Source organism: Centruroides sculpturatus, unplaced genomic scaffold (assembly GCF_000671375.1).
Source record: "Centruroides sculpturatus isolate CEXI.00-Female unplaced genomic scaffold, Cexi_2.0 scaffold618, whole genome shotgun sequence".
In the NCBI taxonomy this organism is placed as follows: domain Eukaryota; kingdom Metazoa; phylum Arthropoda; class Arachnida; order Scorpiones; family Buthidae; genus Centruroides; species Centruroides sculpturatus.
In genome coordinates, this window is record NW_019385016.1 from 211,143 (window position 1) to 224,052 (window position 12,910).

Sequence of the window (12,910 nt, forward strand, 5' to 3'; positions counted from 1 at the left end):
GATCTAGTGATTATGTTGAAATACAACATAATGTATTATGAGTAACATATTATATCATTGTTGGCACTTACATGCCATGTGAAGAAAGTAATGATATATACCAAATAGAATACTCTCAAATGTACATATATCAAGCTATAGATTTATAAATACTCCATATTGTATATAAATATATCTTTTTTTAATTTTTTTTTTCTTTTGTTTTGCTCAAGTGTATCTTGAAAATATCAAACAACATAATTTTGTATTGTAATATTGTATAAATCTTTCAACTTATATTTCTACAATTAAAATTTATACTGCTGTTAAGGATATATGCATACTGACTTTGTACATAATGTGAAGAGTTTAATCAGTAATTTAGTTTGAATATTTTAAGATCTGAAACAACTATGATAATTTCAGTTGATGATCAAAGTTTTAAGTTGCCCAAATTTTTCCAAAAATTATTTCACCAAGTTTTATAAATACCATCATGTGGCAAATCTGAATTGTAAGAGTGATCCGTCCTCCTCTACCGCTCAACAGTCCTTGGTGCAATGTTTGGGAAAGTATTTTAAAAAAACAAAATGTACAGTTATATTTTATGATTGTATTTAAAAATAGATGAAAGAAATAGCCTAGCTTTATCAAAAAAATAAACATAAGTGGAAAAGGTTAACAAAATAGTTAAATTTGTTCAGGTATAAGTGATAACATAAGCAACAAAAATGAATAACACTAGTTATATTTAAACCAAAATATCTTTTAAGTTGACCTAAAAACTTTTTATTTATTAATGCTAATTTATATCATATAATTATTAATTCAAAATTTTTATTTTCATATCTAATGCAATTATTTTTGTTAATAATGATTAACTTCTTTAAAAGTTTACTATTGAATATTCATTATAATAGTGAAAATTTCGAGACAACTAATTATAATTATATTAGTCTTAGAATCATCAAAAAGTGATATATTTTTTGAAATTCAACTCAGCAAAACTGGTAAATACTGAACACTTTTTATGTGAATTATAGATTTTAAATAAATCAGCTTAAATTTATACAAAAAACTTAGTATTTACAGCTGATTTGAATTATATTTAAAATATTAAGCCATTTAATTACATCATAACACTAAGATAATAGTTAAATGCTCTAGGATAATTAATATTTTGATGTTATAATTAGTTAAGATTAATTTGTATGTAAGTAAAATGGTTGGAAGTTTGATCAGTAAAATGGAATATGTTGAATTTTAAAGCTTCTAATCTTACAAGTATAATTATTTTTCAATATTAATAACAGTTGATGTATCATTTATGTCAATTACATATCACATAATAATATTTATTGTTAATGAAACCGGAATATTTTAGCATTACTTAAATGTCTTTTTTCAATAATTGAGTTAAAAAATGCACTTTATTCATATTGCAGGATGTCCCAAAGTGTGGAACCATGAGAATTATTTTGATTTTTTTTACATATAAAACATGGCACCAAGTGATGAGAAAAAAGTTCAAGTTAATTTGATGATGGGGATCCACCACAGTCAACATGAAGTCAATGATGAATTTAAGTGTATCCAAACTTCCTATCAATCACACACTGAGTAGATGCAACTTGTTAAACTCTTCAGTAATTTCATGCTGACTGCAGGTTTCTACAATCAAAATAACTTGAATTCATTCCACTTCATTTAGCATTGTTTTACCTGTAAAAAAAATAATGAAGATCAACATAACTCCTATTGTTTCAGACTTCTGGAATACTGTATTTTTGTAATGCATCCCTTTCTTGGTAAATATTAATAAATAAGTTAAAGTAACAACTGCCTATTTGGAGACCAATCTGAGAAAAATTTTCATTTTCTAATACCCTTTTTTTTAACTTAATTTTCATACAAACTTTATAATTATTTTACTTATTAATTCAACCAAGTATTTGGTTGTGTTTTTATAAACCAATTTAAGGAAATTTAAGGATTTCAATTATTTTGAATGAATCTATAACTTCAGTTAAAGGAATCTAAGATAAACAATTATATTTAAGTATTCTGTATACAATATTTTAAATGAGATTTCTTTTTATTAATTTTATAATTTTACTTCTACTATTGCTTTTTTTACATTTAATGATCATTACAATAGAAAGTTTATGAATTACAGCAATGTTTACATTACAAAACATTTGCTTCCTTTTCCAATACCTTGTACAAATGATAAGATAGAGCACAAAAATGACTATTTTTTCTATATTAAATTATTAATATATTTTATGTTGTTTCGTTAGTTAATGTTTAATAAATGGTGTGAAGTTGTATATGTCAATGTTCCAATTATATGATGAATTTTAGAACAAAGTGATCGGCATATGTACAAATACAGTATGTATAATTCATTTGACAATCAGTAAAACTGTTAAAAAAAATCTTTCATCACTTTTAGCAATAAAATTGAAAGGAAAACACCATGCACAAGTAAAGTGTGCAGTTTAAGAACTTGTTAATAGTTTAAAATTGTTGAATTTAGTCAGAAAAAATGTCAGTCGAATGACATTTACCTATTCCATGTTTATGGAATTTTATATCATTTATTCTGGAGCAATATGATTCTAGTCTGTCTCATTTCTACTTAAAAACTGGCTTGAACTTGTACAAACAATTTTTGCTTTTCATTAAATAAAAATTGTTGTAAATTTATTAATCAAGATTTAAAACATGGCACAATTTAATTCTTGTCTGTATTTCAAATAACTCACATAACTAATTTTATTATAAGACATTATATATTGTGTTTCTATGCAAATTTTATTTTAAAATCTGAAGTGGTTTCCCCCCATTAATTTTGTAATATTTTTAACTTTAAGCTAAGCTATGTATTTTACATAATTTTTAAGTCTTTATATGGCAAAATTTATGTATCACTGAAAGAATCTCCAAAGAATCATTTCCATATTTTTCTTTTTATATATTTCATATTATATCTGTATTTAGTAATGATTGACTGAGTGTGTATTGCAATTATGCCAATGCAAATAATCCAGGTAATAAAATTTTTGTTATGAATTTATTTTATTCAATTTTTATAATAAATTTCACTAATAGATATCTATTGAATTAACTTATAATTTTAAACAACACACTGAAATAATTATATCCGAAATTATTTTTGATTTTATTATATTTATTGTTAATTTAAACAGTTTCATGCAAAATTCCAATCCTGTTAGTTGCATTGCCAATTTTTAATACAAACGTTGATTTACTGAGTTTCCTGTAAGAGCTAATAAGTCCAAAACAATGCAAACCATTGTTGTACTGTGTATACCTTATAGATGACGTGTAAATAATTGTTATGAAACTTATTATTTTCTTTTACGATGAAGCCAGAAAACTGGATGGAAAATAAAATTTAGCCTACTGCAGGGCGTGCCGTCATTGGAAGCGGTGGATGCGCCGCTTCCCTCGTATTTTCTAAAAAATAAATACATATTAATTTTAATTATATGAAAATAATCGCGCAATATTTTATTATAACCGCATTATGTATCTTATTACAAATTTCTATACTACAAGTGAAAAAAAGGATAGGATTGCTATTGTATATTCGAATATTGGCGGAGTGGAAGCGCCGTATCGTCGGCATCCAAAAAGCCATATTCGCGCACACGCTTTACGGAGCACCAACCTCACCCTAGAGTATTACAAATCAACCTAGCAGTTTACAAACCAAAATTATTAATAACATGTATGTATAAAAGTGCTAGAAACAAGTATCTATTATGTGCCCAGCGTTAGTGTTCAACCGCGACCAGCATTAACGTTATTTACTCGGAAGTTTAACTACAAGTTCTACATTGAAAATGTAGAATGTGATTAACACGCATTCTATTGAAGACCTTACAGCTTTTATATGGTCTGAAAGATTAAAATATACACTTGTACTCTATTTTCCGGTTAGTTTGCACATTTCTCCTTAAAAATACAATTTAAGGTTGGTAACAAGGTTTTTCTCTTCTGTAGAGGACATGACGACTGACAGATCTTCATTTGGGTGTTGAAAGACCTTCGGGATATAAATTGATGTTCTGTTTGACGACGAGACTCTTTGATCTACATCAGTTATATTTACATTTTTAGCGTAATCTTTTATTCGTTGCTATATTTATTTTAAATTGACAAATTTTTATGAGAATGTCCCCAAAAAACATTTGATTAAAATAACCTAATAATTGAATTTTTTGCCATCGATTTCGGCTTAATGAATCAATCGAATAGCAACGAATATCCAGTTTTATTCCTTGATTGTTATTCTGTCAAGTAATCAGGGTTAGTTTCTGGAAATCAAAAAACTACCACAAAATGGATGTCGCCTTGACGTGGCTTTGTGGATTAATGTGTGAAAATTTTCACAAGTTTTACACAAAAGATTTTCCACAGACTAAGTATACCAGACAGAAGTATTTTGAAATAATTTTTATCACTGATAACCAGAGAGACTAAAGTCTATAATTTGAGCTTTTTAGACCTACTTGTTCATCCTCTAGAACAGGGATCACCAAACTTTTTTCACAGCGGGCCACATAACTGAGAGAATGACGAGCGCGAGCCGCATAACCATTTTGTTCAATATAGCGTACTGAATACACAAAAAATAAAGAAAATTAACATATTTATTTACCAATACACAAACACGATCGCTGCATCAAGCTCATGATCATTTTTCTTAGAAACTTCATTGCAGAATGGAAGTTGCATCATTTTCAGTTTCAGTTGTACACTCAGGTAATGTGGAGTCTAGGTCAGTCTAAAATTGCTTGTATTATTGAAAATTTGACTAAATTAGGAGAATAAAATGATAAATGGTTTCAAAATGGCATCTACTTTTTGGGTTTTCAATTGTTTTATTTATTTATTTTATTCGTAATTGTTTTTAAGTTACTTACTGCAGTAAATAATGTGTTATACCCCGTTCGCACACAATCCACGACTCACTTCGATCTCGATTTACCCACAATCTGGATTGTGGCTGTCGCCAGTGGAACATCGTGCTGTTCGCACAGGTAACTCGCTTGAGAAGAACCCGGCTATTACACGCGATGATAAAATTGACATAACTACGCGGTAAGTCACGAACACCAACAAACAAAATGGAAGTTTTGGTTAGAAATACAGTAGAGCTTCGATTATCCGACCCCCGATTAACCGCCACCTCGGTTAACCGATCGCCCTAGTTGGCAAATTTCAAATGTCCGCTAGTGATGTGGCGCTACAATATTTGGCTATGTCTGGCTACTTTAATATTATTTTTACGTGTTTTAGCTGGCAACACTCATTCGACCATGAAAGGGAGCCAGTATTTAAACGAGGCTTACTTTTCTAATTTTTAACGATACAATAGCGATGATTATTATTTTAAAAAATTTTTGTTAGGCTTAACATCGATGAAAATTCAACGCNCTGTTTTTCAGTTATCCAAAGCAAAAGCAATTTCTCGACATGATCTAATGTCTTCGATCTCTGTTTAGAAATTGATTTAACCCCTTTCGCAACGTTAGCAAATTTAATAATGTTTTTATTTTTCACGATTGTCGATATCGTCGTTCTCGGAATATGGAATGCAACAGTTAAATCTCGAACACGCGTGCCACCTTCATATTTCTCAACAATCTCTTTTTTCAGTTCCGTTGTGATTCTAGTCATTTTTTTTATTTTTCTGTTGCCCTTTTGCAATTCGTGAATAATAAAAATAATAAAATGTTACTTACAAATTAAAATCAGAAGAAATTTAACAAAGTTATAAACCATAGCACCGCGAACGTCTAGTCTAGTGTAGTACACCAATAGTTCTACTTGTTCATAGATGGCGCGTATAATTGAATTAAGTCGTATACCGAACAAAAGTCATATACCGAGCAAAATTTGTTTCGTCCAAATAGGACATATTCCGAATTGGATGTATTCTAAAGCAGACGTATACCGAGGTGCCACTGTATTCTTAAATGAAAATCTGAAAGCATTTGTTTAATTATTGGTACCTGTTGAGTATGGATAAAAGCAAGTATCAGGATCAGATCAGTTAGAAAATTATTCAAATTTGATTGTATTGGTAGAATTCTGTATCACATTTCTAGTAAATATACATGTTTTTAATAACTCTTCCTAACCATTGATTAAGAAAATTTCTATCTTTATTAGAAAGAATTAATTAATTATAAAGTATTTTTCTTTTGCATAAAATTATATTAGTTTTATTAAAACAATAACAATAAGACCAGGTGTACTCAGCATGAAGAAGTAGAATCTTACTATAACATCTGAGAGAATTCTTTATTAACAAATGAAAATGTTTGTTAATAAAGAAATCTCTCAGTGAAGCTCAGGTGTTATAGTAAGATTGTAATAATGATAACGACTCATTATTATTTTTAAGCATGTGATATGCGTGATAAATTTAAAACGATACAATTAAAAACTTCTGGTGAAAATATTGTAAAATCTTCTCATCTGGAAAGATGTTCTCATGTTGTGAAATGTATGTACCTAAAATTATTGGAAATTATAATTTTGTATATAAACACAATGTGTATTTTTTATTAATAATAATTATGGTACAGTAGGTCTTCAATTTAATGTACTCCAATTTGATGGACCAAGAAAAAAAGTTGTTTTAAGAAAAACTTATAACTTTCAATTCATGAATAGTATAAAACATATTTTAAAAATATGTTTGATTTAATAGATCTTTGGTAATAGTTGATGCTCCTTTCTCTAATTATCCTGTTAAATTGAGGGCTTACTGTATTGCTAAAAATTATTTACGATTCTTTTTTTATCAGTTGTAATATAATTACATATATTTTTTAAAAAATTTTCTAGATATTAGGTCTCATCTTCTCTATTGTTTTATGCTGTGCCATTCGCAATGAAGAAGCAGAAGTATTCAAGGCCTGAATGCTGGAAAAGTTTCAAAATTGTGCCAAAAAAGATCTAGTGATTATGTTGAAATACAACATAATGTATTATGAGTAACATATTATATCATTGTTGGCACTTACATGCCATGTGAAGAAAGTAATGATATATACCAAATAGAATACTCTCAAATGTACATATATCAAGCTATAGATTTATAAATACTCCATATTGTATATAAATATATCTTTTTTTAATTTTTTTTTTCTTTTGTTTTGCTCAAGTGTATCTTGAAAATATCAAACAACATAATTTTGTATTGTAATATTGTATAAATCTTTCAACTTATATTTCTATAGTTTGCATGCTAATTTTAAATATAAAAAAAGGCCAGTTTGCATAAATATAAAAATATTTATTTATTGTATATCAAGTGTATAAATGTAGTTCTTAATGGTTATTTGATATTTTTTAATTTTGTCTGTTAATATTCCTGAAGATGGGTTTTCTTTAGGAATCCAAAAGCACAAGTATAATAAAATAAAAAGATGATGAGCAGTTTTGGGTAAACAGAAACTTATGTTTAGATGTTTTTGAAAAACTTTTGGTTTAGTGCAAAATATATTTAAAATGAAAGGTGATATAATACTCAAGATTATGTTCTGAAATTTAGGAATAAAGTGAAATGATTTACAATTTTGTCTTGAATTTTATTACATTGAAGTAATGAAACATAATTTAAAATTATAATAAACTTGATAGTCTATTATAACTTCAGATATGTTTGAAAAACAATGATTTTTTTATGGTAAAATCATTAACAATAAATGGCTGTGATATATTCTGTTACTTTATTATTATTAAAAATTTAAAAATGAATTTGATTTAATATAAAATTTTTTCTATTTTTTGTATATCATGCAAATCATTTGATGGTGAAATTTGAATTTATGACAAGATGAGAAAGGATTTAAAATGAAATTCTCTACATTTCATAAAATATGATTTCTTGTATATAATTTTGGAATTAATTACAGCAATTTGTGTGTGTGTATTTTGAACCTATTTATTAAATTGATTAATTAATATTGTTTTATAGGGTTGTGTGCCTCAATTAAAGAAATATTTGAAAGATCATCTCACCATAATAATTGGAATTGGTATTGGAGTTGGAATTGTCCAGGTATTTATTTTTTTTTTTAAACATCAAACTTTGTTTCTGTTATATAAAATGAATTTATCTTCAAAATAAAGATAAATTTTACCATATTCATTTTATTTTTCAACTAGCAGACCCCGCCACGCCTTGTTGTGGCTCAAAATGTATCTATTATAAATGTGTTATAACACTTCCCTCGTTGGGGGGGGAATTTTTCGAAAAATTTCTTCTTAGTGTACATTCTGTTGACATACCCTATTAAAACGCAATCAAAAACGCAAAAACTCGCATCTAAAATAGTATAATAGAAGCCAAGTTCTTCACAGTAAGCCTTAATCCTGTCCCTTTCCCCCGCGGGGGGAATATCGAAAAATCCCTTCTTAGTGTACATTTTGTTGACGTACCCTATTAAAATGCAATCAAAAATGCAAAAAACCGCATCTAANTTAAAATTGTTGAATTTAGTCAGAAAAAATGTCAGTCGAATGACATTTACCTATTCCATGTTTATGGAATTTTATATCATTTATTCTGGAGCAATATGATTCTAGTCTGTCTCATTTCTACTTAAAAACTGGCTTGAACTTGTACAAACAATTTTTGCTTTTCATTAAATAAAAATTGTTGTAAATTTATTAATCAAGATTTAAAACATGGCACAATTTAATTCTTGTCTGTATTTCAAATAACTCACATAACTAATTTTATTATAAGACATTATATATTGTGTTTCTATGCAAATTTTATTTTAAAATCTGAAGTGGTTTCCCCCCATTAATTTTGTAATATTTTTAACTTTAAGCTAAGCTATGTATTTTACATAATTTTTAAGTCTTTATATGGCAAAATTTATGTATCACTGAAAGAATCTCCAAAGAATCATTTCCATATTTTTCTTTTTATATATTTCATATTATATCTGTATTTAGTAATGATTGACTGAGTGTGTATTGCAATTATGCCAATGCAAATAATCCAGGTAATAAAATTTTTGTTATGAATTTATTTTATTCAATTTTTATAATAAATTTCACTAATAGATATCTATTGAATTAACTTATAATTTTAAACAACACACTGAAATAATTATATCCGAAATTATTTTTGATTTTATTATATTTATTGTTAATTTAAACAGTTTCATGCAAAATTCCAATCCTGTTAGTTGCATTGCCAATTTTTAATACAAACGTTGATTTACTGAGTTTCCTGTAAGAGCTAATAAGTCCAAAACAATGCAAACCATTGTTGTACTGTGTATACCTTATAGATGACGTGTAAATAATTGTTATGAAACTTATTATTTTCTTTTACGATGAAGCCAGAAAACTGGATGGAAAATAAAATTTAGCCTACTGCAGGGCGTGCCGTCATTGGAAGCGGTGGATGCGCCGCTTCCCTCGTATTTTCTAAAAAATAAATACATATTAATTTTAATTATATGAAAATAATCGCGCAATATTTTATTATAACCGCATTATGTATCTTATTACAAATTTCTATACTACAAGTGAAAAAAAGGATAGGATTGCTATTGTATATTCGAATATTGGCGGAGTGGAAGNAAATAAAATTTAGCCTACTGCAGGGCGTGCCGTCATTGGAAGCGGTGGATGCGCCGCTTCCCTCGTATTTTCTAAAAAATAAATACATATTAATTTTAATTATATGAAAATAATCGCGCAATATTTTATTATAACCGCATTATGTATCTTATTACAAATTTCTATACTACAAGTGAAAAAAAGGATAGGATTGCTATTGTATATTCGAATATTGGCGGAGTGGAAGCGCCGTATCGTCGGCATCCAAAAAGCCATATTCGCGCACACGCTTTACGGAGCACCAACCTCACCCTAGAGTATTACAAATCAACCTAGCAGTTTACAAACCAAAATTATTAATAACATGTATGTATAAAAGTGCTAGAAACAAGTATCTATTATGTGCCCAGCGTTAGTGTTCAACCGCGACCAGCATTAACGTTATTTACTCGGAAGTTTAACTACAAGTTCTACATTGAAAATGTAGAATGTGATTAACACGCATTCTATTGAAGACCTTACAGCTTTTATATGGTCTGAAAGATTAAAATATACACTTGTACTCTATTTTCCGGTTAGTTTGCACATTTCTCCTTAAAAATACAATTTAAGGTTGGTAACAAGGTTTTTCTCTTCTGTAGAGGACATGACGACTGACAGATCTTCATTTGGGTGTTGAAAGACCTTCGGGATATAAATTGATGTTCTGTTTGACGACGAGACTCTTTGATCTACATCAGTTATATTTACATTTTTAGCGTAATCTTTTATTCGTTGCTATATTTATTTTAAATTGACAAATTTTTATGAGAATGTCCCCAAAAAACATTTGATTAAAATAACCTAATAATTGAATTTTTTGCCATCGATTTCGGCTTAATGAATCAATCGAATAGCAACGAATATCCAGTTTTATTCCTTGATTGTTATTCTGTCAAGTAATCAGGGTTAGTTTCTGGAAATCAAAAAACTACCACAAAATGGATGTCGCCTTGACGTGGCTTTGTGGATTAATGTGTGAAAATTTTCACAAGTTTTACACAAAAGATTTTCCACAGACTAAGTATACCAGACAGAAGTATTTTGAAATAATTTTTATCACTGATAACCAGAGAGACTAAAGTCTATAATTTGAGCTTTTTAGACCTACTTGTTCATCCTCTAGAACAGGGATCACCAAACTTTTTTCACAGCGGGCCACATAACTGAGAGAATGACGAGCGCGAGCCGCATAACCATTTTGTTCAATATAGCGTACTGAATACACAAAAAATAAAGAAAATTAACATATTTATTTACCAATACACAAACACGATCGCTGCATCAAGCTCATGATCATTTTTCTTAGAAACTTCATTGCAGAATGGAAGTTGCATCATTTTCAGTTTCAGTTGTACACTCAGGTAATGTGGAGTCTAGGTCAGTCTAAAATTGCTTGTATTATTGAAAATTTGACTAAATTAGGAGAATAAAATGATAAATGGTTTCAAAATGGCATCTACTTTTTGGGTTTTCAATTGTTTTATTTATTTATTTTATTCGTAATTGTTTTTAAGTTACTTACTGCAGTAAATAATGTGTTATACCCCGTTCGCACACAATCCACGACTCACTTCGATCTCGATTTACCCACAATCTGGATTGTGGCTGTCGCCAGTGGAACATCGTGCTGTTCGCACAGGTAACTCGCTTGAGAAGAACCCGGCTATTACACGCGATGATAAAATTGACATAACTACGCGGTAAGTCACGAACACCAACAAACAAAATGGAAGTTTTGGTTAGAAATACAGTAGAGCTTCGATTATCCGACCCCCGATTAACCGCCACCTCGGTTAACCGATCGCCCTAGTTGGCAAATTTCAAATGTCCGCTAGTGATGTGGCGCTACAATATTTGGCTATGTCTGGCTACTTTAATATTATTTTTACNCCTGAAGTTCCATTCTAAATATTGGTGAAAAAATTTTTGAAATCGGATGAGTAGTTTTGGAGATTACCTGCTGCATACAAACTTACATACATACAAACATTACCTCTTTATAATATTAGTATAGATGAATGTATACTAGTATGAAATTAATAAATTGGATTTATTTCAATATACAGTTTGTTACATCTTGAATCAGAAACATATCTTAAATGTGCTAATTATTTATAATTTTTGAAAGCACTCATAATAAGTTTTTTTCATCATTTAACATTCAAAAGTTGAAAGTATGCTTTTGATTGGCTGTCAAATTTCAACTGTGAAACTTTCAGAGATCTGTTGTGGGTGTTGCATATTGAAAGTGAAGTATTACATAATTTTGGGGAATATTTGTGGTAGCATTATGGGGCTTACAGGGGTGGGATGGTAGTTGAAATGTATAAAAATACAATTAAAAATAAAGCAATACAATTAAAAATGTATATAGAATATATAGATATCAAGTTTTCAATGGAATTCAGTTGAAAACTTCTTAAGTGAATCCATTTTCCAGGCATGAACAAGGATTTCTTTCTTTTTAAACAAGAATATTTTATACCAGAAAAATTGACAAAAATGTGGAAAGCTTCTGAACTGAGTTTTGTATTTGAATTTAAACAGTTAGTGATAAAAAAATGAATACAGTGGAACCTCGGTATACGACCTTAATCCGTTCCTGGTGTTTGGACTTATACCGAATAGGATGTATACCAAACCAACCTTTCCCATAAGAAGTAATGTAAAAATGATTAATCCGTTCTCATGTAAAAAAAATGGCTGGGTTTAAACACCTCGTTTTCCTCGCTAGTTTCTGCTTGATTTTTCATGAGATCAGCATGTATCCTTTTAACTTTCTCGCAAATAATTTCTTCCGATACGCTGTCGCCGGCACACTGTTTTTCAGTTGTCCAAAGCAAAAGCAATTTCTCGACATGATCTAATGTCTTCGATCTCTGTTTAGAAATTGATTTAACCCCTTTCGCAACGTTAGCAAATTTAATAATGTTTTTATTTTTCACGATTGTCGATATCGTCGTTCTCGGAATATGGAATGCAACAGTTAAATTTCGAACACGCGTGCCACCTTCATATTTCTCAACAATCTCTTTTTTCAGTTCCGTTGTGATTCTAGTCATTTTTTTTATTTTTCTGTTGCCCTTTTGCAATTCGTGAATAATAAAAATAATAAAATGTTACTTACAAATTAAAATCAGAAGAAATTTAACAAAGTTATAAACCATAGCACCGCGAACGTCTAGTCTAGTGTAGTACACCGATAGTGCTACTTGTTCATAGATGGCGCGTATAATTGAATTAAGTCGTATACCGAACAAAA

General features: G+C 29.0%; 1 long non-coding RNA gene across 1 annotated transcript in view; it reads left to right on the plus strand.

The window, feature by feature from the left end:
• Positions 1-7,974: 7,974 nt before the first annotated feature.
• Positions 7,975-12,910, plus strand: part of LOC111633474 — a 14,047-nt gene continuing 9,111 nt past the window's right edge. Inside the window, exon 1 of the long non-coding RNA XR_002758062.1 lies at positions 7,975-8,086. This is a non-coding gene — a long non-coding RNA (uncharacterized LOC111633474). The remainder of the gene's footprint in view (positions 8,087-12,910) is intronic.